Here is a 17172-nt window from a genome sequence, read left to right as displayed (position 1 = left end):
CAAACACTGATGCTTCCAACCAACAGATATCTTGTGGGCACCTGCAACATACCAGGGCCCATTCCAGGCTGGAGGTAGTAAAGAACTTAAGAGACAAGGTATCCGCTATATTGGAATTTTCCAATAAGCAAACAAAATGCGATTTCAGATCACAGTAAGTGGCACGAAAGGAATAAATTAGTAAAATGGGAAGTGTGATAGAGAATGGTTCCTTTAGGTAGAGAATGCCTCTCTGGAAAGGTGACATTTGGGGCTGGGCCTTCAGTGATGACACAGAGAGAGGCCATAATCTGGGAGAGAAGAGCCTCAGGCAGAAGGCACAGCAAATGCAGCCTTGAGACAGAAATGGGCTTGGTGTCTTCGAAGCACAGAACGAAAGCCATGTGGAAATAAGAAACACAGCGCAAGATAAAATAGGTGAAATAGATGGGTTATGTCATACAGGGCCTTGTATATCCTTCCTTGTAAAGCAATTGGATTTTCTTTTACTCCACATTTTGCCTAAATATTACTGCGTGTTCTTTAACACATTTATAAGGCTTCATTTATCAGAGACAAAGATGTTCCGAAGCAGAGGTCCACAAAATGTGGCCACAAACCAACAATATTGGCATCACCTCAGGAATCTGTTATAAATTCAGAGTCTTAGGCCCCAATACAAACCTGCTGAGTCAAAATCTCTGGGAGGGGAGTCCAGCATTTTATGTTCAGTAAGCCCTCTAGGTGATTCTGATGCATGATAGTTTGAGAACCACTGCTCCAGAGAAAAGAACTTTCTAGATTGCTGTAACTTCCTTAAGTACAAACACATTGTTAAAGAAGACAAGTAAACGTATATTATATATCTTAGTGTGTTTCCTGTCTTAAAAAAAAAAAAAAAAGAGGAAATGCAGAACATAGATTTTGTTCTGACCTTTTATGGGCAATTCATGATCCTCATTATGTGGACTCTGACACAATTATGTTCTTAGGATCTAGGAAAGCAGATGAAGCTTCTTTGCACTACACTTACTGGCCCAAGGTGGCTACTCTTTGCAGATTTTGTGCTTGCTTTTTATCGTGGCTCTATAGCTCTCTTTGTTCTTAAGCATTCACTTTACTTCATAATAAAGGTAATAAAAATAAAAATAGTTATTTATTAAGAATTTACTATATAACAGACTGGGCTTCAATAGCACTGTAAGTAGATATTATTACCATTTTTTAAAAAGAGAAAAAGTAAACAGTCTTCAAAAAGTGAAGTCCTGTGCCCAAGGATACAAGGCTAGTAAAGTGTAATGTTGGTATTCAAACCCAAGTATATTGTTAGCTATTACTGAGCAACAAATGACTCCAAACTAAGCAGCTTAAATAGCAAGCATTTAAAACAAACAAACAAACGAACAGCAAGTATTTATTACCTTACACATTTTCTTCTTATGAGGCAACCAAGGATGTAGATGTCCCGCAAGGAGCAGGGAAGAGTGAAAACCCCTTTCCTTCACACTGAAAATACCTGAACACACATACACACACAGTAAAACAAAACAAAACAAAACAAAAAAACAAAAAACAAAGCAAAACAAAAACAGAAAAGCAAGGAGACAAAGCCACATGAATGAAAAACAAGAGAATACAGCCATAGAGTACAGAGACTCAGATATTAGAATTTTTATATACTTAAAAAAAAAAACTATACTTAATTTGTTGAAAGAGAGGAAATTCAACCTTGAAATTTTTAGCAGAGAACTGAAAACTATTTTTTAAAAAGAGCCACTGAAAATGCTAGAACTAAATAGTAATAAACAATTAAGATACATATGGAATATAAATCTACATATGAATAGATTTGATAGTCAATTACACACAGATAAAGAGAGAATTTGTAATATGGAAGAAAATATCCAGAATGAAGCATAGAGAGAAAAAATAAAGGAAAAATTAGAAGAGAGTCTAAGAGACCTAGAAAAGCACTTCCTAAATGAATTTTTTAATAGCCAAAATGTCACAAACTGATAGTTCCGTAAAATGCAGTTGAAGTAAATCAGTAGAAAAAGACATAATAAATATAAGCCCAAATTTTTATTAGATTCATGGCATAAAATCAGTCTGCCAGTTGTTATAAAAGCATTAAAATGGTTACTTTCAATTCTGTACTTACCTTTTCTCAGACTATGGCACTGACATGAAAGATCCATGAAAAGTCTTAATGTATATTTAGCTGAAGTCCTGGAGGGTGAGGACAGAAATTATGGCACAGATATAAACTTGAAGAGTTAATTGCTGAGAATTTTCCAAACCTAATTAAATACATCAATTAACAGATCCAAGAAACCCCAAATGGGTTGAACAAAGGAAAACCTTGGTACTTTATAGTAAAACTGCTAAAGATCATAAACAAAGAAAATATTTTAAGAGCCGCCAGAGAAAAAAGACAGATTGCCATTAAAGGTAATTAGACTGACAGCTAATTTCTCAACAGCAACACTAGAAGCCAAAAGACAATGGGATAATAGCTTCAAAATAATAATAAGAAGAATAACAAAAGAAATTAACTGCCAACTCTAAATTCTATTCCCAGAATATATATAGAGATAGATAGATATAGATATACATATAGATAGATATAGATATATTTAGATATATATCGAAAAGAGAACTATTCTAACAAACCAAAACTGGGAGAATTCATCCCCAAAGATCTGAACTAATATATATATAGCCTTCAGGCAAAAGGAAATAATTCCAAATAAAAGGTCAGAAATGCAAAAAGGAATGATAAATATAAAACAATAAAAATAATGTCTTGTGGAGAATGATATAGAGAATTATAATACATTGCAAGAGAATTAAGTCAGGAGTGAAATAATAGGGTGATAGTGTGTTAAGGTCCATGCATTGTCCAAGAAGAGGGAAAAGAACCATTTAATACTGAATTTGTAAAAGTTAAGTGTGCATATTGCAATAGGTGCAATCACTACAAAATTTTATAGGATTGTAATAACATTTTAAAGTCCTCAACCAATGCAATGAAATCAAGAACTGAAAGAAATGGAATAGAGAACAAGTAGTAGAAATTGAGGAGCTGAGCAAGATGGTAAATTTAAATTTTAAAAATCAGAAATTAGATTACACATAAATGTTTAAATTTCCTGTTTAACAGCCAAAGACTGTCTTACAGAATTACATTGACTTGCACATGCTATTTACAAAAGACAAGTCTAAAGCATAAGATTTCTCAAGGATATAATGATATCAATATTAGACAAACTATATCTATTAAGGCTAAAAGCATTACTAAAGATAGAGAGAGTGACTTCATAGTGATAACAATTAAGCTCATCAAGAAGATATAAGAGTTCTAAATTTTTATGTAACTAAAATGCATAGCCTCAAATTTTATTAACCTCTCCGAGATCTGATAGGTCAGACAGAAGTTAGTTCATATTCACGGAAGTGTATACACATTTATAAAACTGACTTAATGGGCCTGTAAGAACACCACACCCAACATCTGAAGAATACTCATTTATTTTATGCACCAAAATTACAAAATTCTGGGCCTTAAAGCAAGCCCCAACTAATGTCAGAGGACTGAAATCATGCAGAGTATGTTACCTTACCACAGGCTTGAGCTAGAAATCAATAACAAAACAATATTGAGAAAATCATGTTTGGAAATTTTAAAATACACTTCTAAATAAACCTACAGGTTCAAAGAAGAAATCACAATGGAAGCCAGAAAATATTCTGAACAGAGTAATTATGAAAATATGACAAATCAAATTTTTTTGATACAGCTCAAGCTGTGCCAAAAGGAAACTGTATAGCTTTGGACTTTCTTAATCTGGAAGAAAGTATCTTCAAAAAAATCTATTTCAAATATTATACTTATTAAATCATGTGCTCAACCTCATCAATAATCAGGTACATGCAATTAATACCTCAATGAGATTCTACTACAAACTCACCAGAATGGCTAAAATTCAAATGACTGACAATATCAAATGCTGATGAGAACAATTAGCACATGTACTGTTGGTGGAAATGTAAGTTGGTACAATCACTTTGGAAAAACTATTCAGTGATATTCACTCAATAAGTATATATAAATGTCCAGGAATTCCAATTGTACATTTATAGTCATGAGAAATTCATATTCTTATACATCCTAGAGGAGAGATGTAAGTGCCTTATGAGTCTGGGGGTAAAAGGAGGGGACCGAATCTTTGATAGGAAACATGAAGAGATTATAAAATTACAAAGCAGTCTTTTAGTTCTTCTTCTCTTCTCCTGGGAGACTTCGAACAGAAAAGGTTTGGGATGGAATGTTTTCCAGGTACTCAGTCATCTGGGAGAGCTTAAGGTATGGGTCAGTATTCTGAATATTGGATCTACATTGAAAATCCTGCTTTTTTCTTGTCTAGCTCTGTGAATTTGTGCGAATTCCTTAACTTCCCTGGGTCTCATTTATAGAATGGGAACAATGGAAGGCTGAAATTAAATAATCAACATGCCTACCTGGTGCACATGTTAAGACATTTTCCCTTCTCCCAAGACAGGTACAGAGGAAAGGGAGTAAGGATTTGCCCAAAAGTCTGGGCTTTGGGCAAGAGGGATTCAAGAGATCTGTGAAAGTACATCAGGTAAAAAAGTAGAAAAGAGATTTAGGACAATGAAACTGGGGGACAAGAGGAGATGGGTAGCAAAAACAGATTAAGAAACTAGGCATAGATGTGGAGAACAAAAAGGAAGGTTGACGTTACACTCCTCTCAGCTACCAAATTGAGATTCTTTATGTTATCTGTGACCAGTGATTGTGGTCAAGTGGCTCTAGAAATGAGGAATGGAAGTGTGCGTTATATAACTCCTCCTTTGTGTGCATACACACCAGGCAAGTATTTTTCTTATTCCGTCTCCCCTCCCACAGCACCCTGTACATCAATTTATTCTATCACATGTAATAGTAAATAGTAAAGGGCATTTCTGTCCACTTCCCACTACACTCTGAATTTCTGGAAAATAAAGACGGGGTTTTATTCATCTCTGAACCCAAATACCTAGCAGAAGAGGTTTTCAATAAATGTTAAGTTAATGAATAGACGAATGAATGAATGATTGATGTAGTTCTGCTTGCTGGAATGAGAGTTCTGGGAACTGTACAGCAACCTATGACAACTCACCAAATACAGTGCACTGACCCCACTTCCCACAGTGCTCTCTGGCCTTACATATATTTTGCCACCACCAGCTTCCTCCCAATCATTCAGGGAGAAGCCTGGAACCTGAGGGGACATTCCTTGGCTTCTCTTAGTCCATCTAAAATATCCCATCAGTTGACTGGTATTAACCTGAATGTTGCTTCTGTTTTCTTCTCCAGATCTGGGTAAGACTAGATTCTTGACAGTGACTCTCACAAAATTGTGTTGTTCTCCTGAAGATCTGCCTCTACCTCCATTCACTGCTCCTGGCCCAATCACTAGTCTTGAGGCAGCCCGAGTGGAGAAACAGAGTGCCAAATCCAGCAGAAAACGTCTTACCCTCAGAAAGAGCTGCAGGACTTGGCTGAGATGCATCAGTGTGAACTAGGGGGACATGTGGGGGAGTGATTTTGAGGATGATAAACAGGAGAACAAGGAGGGGAGTGGAATATGAAAGCAAGGGAAAGGTTCTTGACTTCAAACCCCCTTACAGTTTGTAGTAGTGTGTTCCTGAATGGCTCCTTGAGGCTTGGACATGATGATGCCTGACAGTAAATTATAGAGTCTGGAGTGCCATGGCAGGAAACTGAAGAAGGGCTCACAATGCTCAGGGAGACAGGAATGTTAGAACAAGTCTATCGTGTGAGACTTATGCTTCTTGGAAGGGTTCACAGAACATTATCTTCACTAGGCAATAAAGAATATCTCGGTGAGCGGCATCATCTCTGAGAGGCCTACTGATGCACTTCTGCTGTGGGCCAGACTGAGAATAGGTGACTCAACCCTCTAGGTGGGCTTCCTCGTGTCAAGGGGAATGATGAGATCCCAGAATAACAAAGGCCAGATGCCAGTGCTTAACTATTAGAGCCAAAACGGACATAAACCGTAACAGGCAGCAGGGCCAGAGGGGCGACCAGTGGGCCTCCACCCACAGAGGTTTTGATGATGGTTAATAGACCATGGTGTTCTTGGGAGCGAGATAGATGAGAAGCCAATAGAGTGTTGCATGCCTTGTAGAACTGGCCAAAAAATAAACATCAAGAGCTATTAAGGAGAAGGCTGATGGGCCCACAATTTCCAGAGCTGAGTCAGTTTTCAGACCCAAAGCCTGGGTCCCCTTGAGAAAGGATCCTGCAATGCTTCCCATTCTAGCAAAGTTTTTAAGACTTCTATGATCTAGGGCATGTCAGGACATCTCCTGAAAGGTAAAGAACAAGTTATTACACCTTGGTCTTACTACCGCTAGAGAATCTAATGCTTGGTGAGCCCCGCTGGGTTTTAGAGAAACATAACCTATAACAGGGAATCAACTGCTCCAACATATGTATTGGGTGATCCAAGATGTTTGTAGTTTGGAGTGGGGCCCAGAGCAAGAGACGGCTCCGCAGCAGATCCAGGCTGCTGTGCAAGGTGTCCTTGGCTCCTATGATCTGCCAGATCCAATGATGCTAGAGCTCCCTGTAACAGATAGGGGCGCTGTGTAGAGTCCTTAGCAAGGCCCAATAGGAGAGTCACAAGATGCATTTCTAGGGTTCTTCTGGGACTGCCTTCTTCAGAAAAGAACAACCCACTGTTTTAAAAGCAGTCCCTGGCATGCTACTGAGCCATATTAGAGACTGACATTTCTCCCTCTGGCAACTGCCTCAATTATTGTTGTTGCTGTTGTTCTTGTTGGCTTCTCATTACAATAAAATTTCTTGAAAGAATTGTCTACATATTCACTATCTCCACTTATTCTTTTCCCATACTGTTTTGAAACTACTCCAAATCAGGCTTTCATCCCCATGGTTCCACTAAAACTGCCTTTGTGAAACTTACCAATGACTTCCATGTTCCAAATCCAATGACTAATTTTAGTCCTCTTCATACTTGATTTGTCAGTAGCATCTGACCCAGTTGGACACTCCCATCTTGAAACAGCTTCTTGCCTTGCTTCCTGGGATGTCACTCTCTCTTGCTGTCTCACTGGTTCCTCCTCATCACCTTGGCTGGTTCTTCTCATATCCCTAACCACTAATGGTGGAATCCCTCAGGTTCACCCCTAGATTACTCTTCCTCTCTGCCTATATCCCCTCCCCTTAGGTGGCCTCTTCCCACCTATAGCTTTAATTTTTCATGTGCTTTCCACTCCCAAATTTATACTTATAGCCCCATCCTGTCCCATGAACTCCAGGCTCATGTATCCAACAGCTTGTTGGACCTCTCTATTAGTTGTTTATCAGGCATCTTAAACTTAACAATTCTAAAACCAAACTCTGGATCCCTTATTTCCAAACCTTTTCCTCTACCAGCCTTCCCTATCTTAGTAAGCAACAGCTCTATTCCTCCAGCTGCTCAGACCCAAGTCTTGGGCTCATCGTTACTTCTCTCCTTCTAAGTTCACATTCCACTCATCACAAGATCTTGCCAACTATTCCTTCAGAATATTTAGAATCTGGAAAATCCTCAGTCCAAGCCACTATCATCTCTTGCTTAGATTATTGTATCCTGTTCCCTCGCTTCCATCTTTGCCCTCTTCGATTTATTTTAAAATTTGTAGCCAGAATGATCTTGTCTGGCTTCTGCTGAAAATCCTCCATAAGTTTCCCATCTCCTTCAGCATGAAATTCAAAGTTCTTGCAGTGCCCTTCAAGGTCTGCCTTTGCTCTGATTCCCCTCTGACCTCACCTCCCACCACTTCCCCTGCACCCTCCCTGGAACACCCCCCTCTGTCTTGGACATGCTACCTTCAGTCAGCCTCAGGGCTCACCTCCTCACTCTTCTCCATTTCCCCAGAGATACTGCCCCTCTCTATCTTCTGTACCTCTCTTTATGTTTCCTCATAGCATGTCTTGCTACTTGATATAGTATATAATATATTGATTTTATTGTCTCCCCCAGCCCAGTTGATTTTAAATCCTAAGAAAGCAAGAGCTTGCTTGATTTCTGTATCCCCAGCCCTTAGAACAGTGGCTGGAATAAGATAAATGCTCAACAGATTTTTGTTGAGTGCATGAATAAATATCAGATCCTGTGCTAAGCACGTGAAGGAGGGGGGAGGAAAATGTAGATCAAAAATAAATTGAGACCTTTAGCAGTTCCCAGCATGGTACCCTTCTCCATAGCACAGGGTTTATGTATATCTCTTCAGAGACCACAACAAATATTTGTAACCAGAAAAGTGTAATCAATCATAGAAAATAATTGGGTTTACTGTTCCTGCTCCTTCTGAACTTAGGATATTACCTTATTTAGGATATTTGACATAGATCCATTTGCTACAGCAAATTCAGATGTTAATACCCAAGTCCATATTTTCTGCTTGCCTATGAATGGGAGAATTCCATGTGGCCGGGTCTGGTCTTAGAGAGAGCAAGAGTTTCCTAGATGCCACCATCCACCCTTCTCTTACCAACCCCCTCAAAGGTCTCCCCTACGGTGGTTCAGCAGAACCCAAAATTACACAATTTACAATTCACTGACCTCTGAAAAAAGCAAGTCACACCCCATGGAGAGCTGCAAACAAAAGCAGTCCTGAGCCAGATTCCTTGTTGACTCTGGTCTCTGGTTACACCCGAGGCATAAAAAGGGAGGAAATGTGGTCTTCAAAGCCAGTGCCTCCCCACTTTTGTCTGTCCCCAGCAGAATCCCTTCCCCCACTCCAGCCTCCACTTGAGGCACTCACTGTGAGTCAAAAACACAAATGCTGCCCAGGGAGGCATTTTCAGGTTACATACTATATATAGCTAAAGTAACTTACAGGTCCAGTCTCATGTTCTCTGCCTTGGCAAGGGTTTAAAGACTTAAACAATTCCTCTCAAGCATGCCCTGTTGTGAATCCCCTTCCTGTCCAAAACCCTTTCTTGGCCCAGTCACCTATCAGAAGAATCTGGCCACTCCCAGTGTGCTCTCTTTTCTTTGCCTCCTCACAAAGCAGAGACTTTTCCCAAGGGCCCAGGTCGGCCCCCAGAGGTAAGGCCACAAGGCTGACATCTCATGAGTGATTACCTTGTCTCCAGAATTCCAGAAAGGACTTTCCTCTGACCCTTCAGTTTCCTGAGTTGGGAGTCTCCTGTTCTGGGGGGCCAAGGCTGGAGGGGACCGTAGGGCAGGCCTGAATGAAGCTCTTCCCCCACCACACACCACCTGCAGATTTCACTCATTGACCTTGATATCTGTTTCCCTGGCCTCACTACCCTCCTCAACACAATGTTCCACACAGCTGTGGACCTGGCAGGAGGTGAAGGAATACTTGTCATTCCCAGTTTGGGCTGTTGGGTTCATCATCCATGCCCTAATCCATGCCAACTCTTATCATGTTCACAGAGATGAACCCCCAGGCCCAGAAAGCCACGTACTCACAGTCAAAGAACCTGGTAGGGTCAAAGGTGAGGCAGGAGTCCCTGACATACAGACCCACGCTGGGGCTTCTCCTGTGGCACCAACCTCTTCACTTACATTCCTAAGTTTTTCTCTTCCTGTTCCTCTCTCTCTTTTAGCCTACTTTTTAGTCTTTCTTAGAGTGGTATTTCTTCTGGGGGTTCCACCTGGACCCAGCCCACAAGCATATCTAGGTAACCTCCTTCTTGTTACATTTCAAAACTCACAGCTCTGTCCCCCAGCTTCCTCTGCTCACTTATTGGGTTCAGACCCCTCCACTGCTCCCTTCTTGTCTCCATACACATTAGATTGTAAAGAACTTTGGAGTTCTTAAAGCATGTCTATGTCCAGCACTTCACTGATGATCCCAAAAAGTCTTGTGAAGTTATTGAGGAATGTGGGTTCTGGGGTGCCTGGCTGGCTCAGTCAGTAGAGCATGTGACTCTTGATCTTGGGGTTGTGGGTTCGAGCCCCACATTGGGTGTAGAGATTACTTTTAGTAAAAAATCTTAAGAAAAAAAAAGGAATGTAGTTTCCTTCCTTCACTTCTACAGAGGCAGAGGATGAAATGCCAGGTAAGGGGCTTGTCTACCACTACCCAGTAGACACGCTACAGAGCGGAGGAGCAGGGTCTTCATTCCGCACCTTCTAAGGGTTTTTCATTCTCAGCCTTGTCTCTCTCTGTGGAATGGTCCCCAGGACACCATTCCCACCCAGCTTTTTCTTCCACACATTTATTCCCTTGGTTTCATTCATCTGTCAACTTCTAAGTTTCCAAAGATATATATTTCTATTTTTTCCTAGACATCTCCACACTTGGAGGACACCTCGGGAGCCTCACACCCCCCTGAGTATGTCTATGTCACTTATTATTCCTCGTGCTGTCCAAGCTTATGCGTTAAGAGCCTGAAATCAGACACACCTGTACCCCTATCCTGGCTCTGCCTCTTACCAGCAGTGTGACCTTGAACAAGTTACTTAGCCTCTGAGAGCCTCAGTCTTTTCATTTGTAAATTGAAGGATAACTATCTCATGGGGCCATTGTGAGGATGAAGTAAAGATATGGTGGCACACAGTAAGTGCTCAGTAAAATAATAACTATCATCTTCATCAGTATCTCTTACCTGGGATGGCAGTATGTCTCTTAACTGTTCTTCTACCTCTGAGCATATTCCTCTCAGTTGTCCAACCATCTACAAATTACCTTTCACACACACACACACATACACCTAGAAGAAAAATTTTCCTTCCACACCAATATGGGAGAAAAGGAATTTTTTTAAAAAACAAAAACACTGAGGCACCTGGGTGGCTCAGTCAGTTAAGTGCCTGCCTTCGGCTCGGGTCATGATCCCAGGGTCCTGGGATTGAGGCCCTGCATCGAGCTCCCTGCTCAGCGGGGAATCAGCTTCTCACTCTCCCTTTACCTCTCCCCCTCCTCTCTCGTGCTCTGTCTCTAGCGCTCTCTCTCTCTCTCAAATAAATAAAATCTTTAATAAACAAAAACACTGAAATCCCACCCTTCCTTCTTCCCACACAAAAACCAGATCCTTTCTACAAAGAGGTTAAGAGGCCGGACTCTGGAATTCCAATCCTGCCCTACCACTCACTAGCTGTGCAATGTGGGCAGATAGCATATCCTTACTCTGCCTCAATTTTCCCCTTGATTAAAATAGGGAGAGGGGTGCCTGGGTGGCTCAGTCATTAAGTGTCTGCCTTCGGCTCAGGTAATGATCCCAGGGTCCTGGGATCGAGCCCTGCATCGGGCTCCCTGCTCGGCGGGAAGCCTGCTTCTCCCTCTCCCACTCCCCCTGCTTGTGTTCCCTCTCTTGCTGTGTCTCTCTCTGTCAAATAAATAAATAAAATCTTTAAAAAAAAAAATAGGGAGAAAATCTGCCCCAAAGGTTTCATGTGACAATTAAATGAGACAATCCATGTAAAATAGTTAGCAGGTGGCTGCACGTAATAAGCTCTCAAACTATTGGACTCTCTTAGTCGTAGCAGTGTTCATATGCTTTTTCCTTTGCCCAAACCAGTTTCACAGGATCTCATCACCACCGCTCCCTTCTCACTTCCTGTCTTGTCATCTGCAAGACACCTCCTCCATGAAGCCTTTTGGGACTGATTGCTTCTGAATTCCCTTTATGAGAGTACACACTCTTTCCAGGCTGGGCTATCTGCATTCGTTTGCCTGGAGGCCTTCTTTACTATATCACGACCATCTTTTTTTTTTAAATTTATTTTTTTTAAGATTTTATTTATTTATTTGAGAGAGAGAGAATGAGAGACAGAGAGCATGAGAGGGAAGAGGGTCAGAGGGAGAAGCAGACTCCCTGCTGAGCAGGGAGCCTGATGTATCACGACCATCTTGAAGAAGACAAGTCTCCTGCCCATTGCAAAAGAGAAGAGGGGAGGAGAGGAAAAAGGCAGTGGGGAGAAGAGGGAAAGGGGGAAGAAATGCTGATGTCTGAGCTGTAAACTCTCCCAACCTTCATGCTTAACCTTAACCCAAACTTCCAGTGGCAGAAATTGCTTAAAAAAGAAATCCTTGGGGTGCCTGGGTGGCTCAGGCAGTTAAGCGTCCCAACTCTGGGTTTTGGCTCAGGTCAATGTCTCAGGGTGGTGAGCTCAAGCCCCACCTGGGGCTCCACGCTCAGTGGGGAGTCTGCTTGAGATCCTTTCCCTCTGCCCCTCGCCCCCACTCTCTCTCTGTCTCTCTCTCTCTCAAATAAATAAACAAATCTTTAAAAAATAAATAAATGAAATGAAATAAAACCTTTAAAAAAATGTATATTTAAAAGCATTATAATGACCCACAGATTCTCAGTACCATCCTCTCAAGAAATATTTTTAAATATTTAAGAAACCCCATTTACATTATTTCACATCAGTTCTGCCTCCAACTGCACCCCCAAGCCGGAATCTGAGGGAGGGTGCTATTTTGCTCACACCCTTTCCTGACATTCTCTTTTTGAATGGTTTCTTAAAGCAATTAAATCGACCGCTATGAATTTATTGATCAGGTTTATTCTTCTCTACCCAAAGACCCGGGGCCATCAGCAAGCCTCTTTGCCTTGGGAGAGCACCCTGTGCAGGGGAAACAGCCACGAAGCCGACACGAGGGGGAGCACGGCGGGGAGTGGTGTAAGCGCCAGCCTGTACCTAGAGGCTGCAAGACACGCAACAAGCACACACAGCACACATTCTTGGCCCCAGAGACCAGGACATTTCACTTGCCATTATATATGCTCTTTCCAGAAATTAAACGTCTCTGGGCAAATGAGAAAGAAGTCGCTTTTCCACATCACCATCTCCCCCAAATTCCTACCTTCATATCTATTGAAAGTAGGACTTACAGTTTACATAAACAACTCCAAAGTAAATGAGGAAAACTCAACATCTCCTGGAATTGATACTTCTGCATTTTACAAAAGAATAAATACATCTCATATCCTCTTTTGTTTGTCATAATACGGGGGGGGTGCGGGGGGGAGGAGTGGGGAGAGAAGGAGAGAGGGAAGAAAGAAAAAAGTCTAGATTCTGTTCGTTTCAATCTGGAATGCAAACGACGGGCACCAGCCTTCGCATCTCACAATGAGTGCCTTGGAAAAATGGTGATGTGCCAGGGGTGGGGGAAGAGCTGTTTTTAAAGAACAAAAACAAAGTTACAGAAACTAGAACACCCAAATGTTTGTAAGCATCTAAACTAGCTGAGAAACGGGATATGAAAGGCTACGGCCAGCGCTTCCAGGGACCTGAGTGGCCCGGAAGTACAGAGCTATCTGGGCTGAATACTGCGAGCTGCAGGTGCAGGTCACAGATGGGAGGTTTGGTTGTGGGAACATGCCAAGTACATAACAAACCTCAATTGAAGGGAGCCAAGCTTAGGATCATAGCCCCAACTTGAATACAGGAGGCAGCAAATTCCATAGGATTTAGGTATAAAAGGAGAATTGCCATGTTTTTCCTTATGCGTTCATTCAAATACCGAGTAGGAAGAGGTGGTATCATATTTACTTTTCACTGAGTGCATTTTCATGATGGAGTCAGCTCTTTAGAAACAGAATTCTTTTGGGGCGCCTAGGTGGCTCAGTTGGTTAGGCAACTGCCTTCGGCTCAGGTCATGATCCTGGAGTCCCGGGATCGAGTCCCACATCAGGCTCCCTGCTCAGCAGGGAGTCTGCTTCTCCCTCTGACCCTCCTCCCTCTCACGCTCTCTGTCTCTCATTCTCTCTCTTGCAAATAAATTAAAAAAAAAAAAAAGAAACGGAGTTCTTTTGCATGATCATTTTAGCTCTCCCATATCAGAAGCAGTCCTATCTTCATCAAAACAAAAACAGATTAATTTGGCTAAAGAATGTTTACAGAAACTTGTATATTTCACATGCAAGTACAAAATGCAGCAGCTAGAAATATCCTAACACAAAAACAACACAATCCCAACTTAGATCATAGTTTTGCCTATTTAAATCTCTCCAGATTGATTTGTAGTCGTGGAATGGATCAGGGAAGACAGGAAAGAAACTAATAGTTTTTTAAGCCTTTATAAAACACTTGAGACTCCTTAATAGCCATCTCAGTCTTCACGGCAGCTCCATGATAGATATTATCATTCCTAGTTTACAGATGAGGACACTGAAGCTCACAGAAGCCAAGTTACTTAACCAAGGTCATACAGCTAGTGAATGGTAGAGACGGTATTCAAATTCGTATATTTAGGATTTCTCCTTGACAAATTTAGAGAGAGCCCTTGTATACTACTGGATATCACGGGGAATATGATGAGAACTTTGGCACAAATTAAAGCTTTGTTAAAGTGAGGTGGTTGGGGATCAGATTTCACTATTCATTAGAGAATAATTTTTGGGGAGATGCTTATGCATTGTATTTTTTACGTGTCAAAAACCTGAACTTGGAATTTATAGTCCAATTTGCAGTACTTTTAAAATATTACCTGCTCTAACTTAAAGACATTTTCATGCTTTCCTTTTTTATTTTTTATGGCATAGTTCTAGAATTGAAAGTGAAAAAAGAAATTCTATTTTAGCATGTTCTCTGCACTTCCAAATTCCCTTAGCTATTACTAGTAGCTCCTACATACACAAACATGTGTGAACTCTCTGAAGTGAAAACTTAGTTTTGAAAAACAGCTAATCACATTAAAGAAAAAGCAGGCACCAGAAGATACTTTCTAGAAGACAGTATTAATATATGTATAACTATTTTAGGAAAAACTAGAATCTGGTTAAAGCAAAAAACTTTTATGATCAGATCACTTAGAGAAATAAGTGCTTTTCTCTACCCTACCCTAAAATCATATTGCTATTTAACCTGCTTTTAAACAAACAAGAATTTTTAAACATTTTCTATCCTTTAAGCAAATGCTCTTTGCTTGGCTAAATGACAATGTTCAAGAAATGCCTACCACAGAAGCATAAAAAACCCTTGGCAACATTCCAGAAGAAATTCACCCTGCATAATGTGTTCCAGCCAATGCTCAATAGCTTTCTGGTGAACCTGCTGGCTCATGTACACTTGAACAAGATCTGGAAAGAACAAAAGAAAAACTGATAGACATTTTCCTTTTTGTTAGTCTGCCGAAGTAACCCTCAGCTCATTTTAGCAAACTTTTCGAGCTTGTGTAGCTTGGAGACAACCTGTAAATGGCTAACTTATAAACCCTGCCCTGGCCTCTGGTATAAACTTGTTTTACTACCTTTGATTTTCTGAAATTCAAGGATAATTATATTGTTTGTCTTTGCATCCAATAAAATGTGCATTAGCATTTGGTTCACTTTGGAGTGTGTTTATTTAGATGAATATATTCTTCAAATGACTAGTGGTGCTGTCATAATGAGAACACTTTAGATTATACATAAACTCTCAATATAATATTAAAAGGAGGGAGGCTGGAGGAACAAAGCTCTTCAAACCATTTTAAGAGTGTGTTCATAATTGGCTAAGGCTATTAACTTCTCCAGATATTTATGCAAGTAGTTCACCAAAGGCAAAAGTAAAGACTTTAAAACGAAATCCATTTCCCTTTTATAAAGTGAAAGAGAAGCACATTTTAATATTGTATGCCCCTTTGCAACTTTTTCCTAGGGTGAACGTTTCCCACTTAAAAAATAAAATGGCTGGCCCTTTTACAAGTCTGTGAAGCCGTTGTGATGCATTTAGCCCCTTGTCTCCTTGGGCCTGGGGATGGGGGAGAGGCAGGTTTGGGTTGGGCTGGTACAGGGTGTGTCCTGAAAACCTGTTTGGCGTTAAACGCCTGAATGGGGAAAAGGGAGGATGGTTGGAAAGGTAAAATTTTCTCTACCTGATGTTCTAGGACAACTGCACAGTGCTGAAACCGAACCCCTTTGTAGGAGAGAAGCTCTGGATCCATACGCCAGGCCTGGGGAAGGGCGGAAGGCACTAGACCTGGCCTTCGCGGGCCCTCCCATCATCTGTGCCTCATCCTGTTTCACGCCGGGCCTTTTTCCGGTTCCCTGGGGCCACTTGGAGGAGTGCCGCAGGAGAACGACCGTTGGCTCAAGACTTCAAATGCAGACATCTGATGGTATCACAGAGCTACATCGAGGGGACTGCAGAGAAAGAATTCATCGCTCAACTTGAATGGCTAAACACAAACATTTACATGCACCGTGCTGGTTGTAACCTTCTTTTGGCAGGTCTTCATGTAGTACTGTGCTGGAGACACAAAAGAAAATGGAAGAGACCCCGCTCGTGGGACCTCGGAAAGGCCCTGGCTCTTAGGAAGTCACGTGGGACATCTGGAGAAGACCAAGTATTTACAAAACCTTTGACTGCTTTCTGCAGAAGAGAGCTGGGCCTCGAGACTCCCAGTCACCAAAGCAAGTCACCAAATACAACCAGCACAAAACAGATGACTGGTACCCTTATCCTGATTGCACCATCCTCAAAAAGTAACCGTGATTCTGAGTTTGATGTGTCTCCTTCCAGATGTTTAAAAAGATACACACACACACAGAATAAATGATGTTATTTTATGTGGGGTTTTTTTTTGTTGCATATTTGGTATAATGCTATTCATAGCCCCAAAATTGCCTCATTCATTCGATACTATTTTGAGGCTTACCCATGCAGCTACATTTAGATTTATTTCCATACTCTTGGCTGCTGAATAGTACTCCATCATTTGGAACCATCACTTTTATTTAACCCCATTCCCCTACTGAAGGTCATTCAGTATTTGTCTCTTGATGATCTGATGTGTTCTTTCAGTCCACCTAATCTTTCCCTTCTCGGAAGTCTGAGTATATTTTATTTTCCTTGGTTGACTCAGGGACATGAGACCTGTCTCTCACATTATAGATAAACTTCTAGAGAGCAAGCTCTACATCCAGGTATAATATGCATTCTGTCATATTTGGTGAATGATGAGCTGTGGGCTTTTGACTCCCTCAGAAAGCTTAACAGAAGCGTTGGACTCACAAAGGCTCAACAAATTCTATTAATTGATTTCCTCCCCTTTCCTAAAAGAGAAGTTTTGTATTTTCAAATCAGATTCAACAAAAATTCAGTTCCTTTCCCAAGCGAGGCTTATAGTAGTCAGCATCTCCTTAAAATGTTCCAAATCCTGACACTGGTGATATAATGAAGACTG

The 17172-nt window shown here is 41.1% G+C and overlaps 1 long non-coding RNA gene across 1 annotated transcript; it reads right to left on the bottom strand.

The window, feature by feature from the left end:
• Window positions 1-3492: 3492 nt before the first annotated feature.
• On the bottom strand, window positions 3493-16393 carry LOC145720361 (uncharacterized). Its single transcript, XR_014143278.1, has 2 exons — window positions 15862-16393; window positions 3493-6378 (listed from the first exon to the last, which is right to left on the bottom strand). It is a non-coding gene; the product is annotated as an uncharacterized LOC145720361 (long non-coding RNA).
• Between the last annotated feature and the right edge of the window lie 779 nt (window positions 16394-17172).

The sequence above is a fragment of the Leptonychotes weddellii genome, chromosome 2 (assembly GCF_054177405.1).
Source record: "Leptonychotes weddellii isolate Sample4059 chromosome 2, ASM5417740v2, whole genome shotgun sequence".
In the NCBI taxonomy this organism is placed as follows: Eukaryota; Metazoa; Chordata; class Mammalia; order Carnivora; family Phocidae; genus Leptonychotes; species Leptonychotes weddellii.
This window is presented reverse-complemented; position numbering and strand designations above follow the sequence as displayed.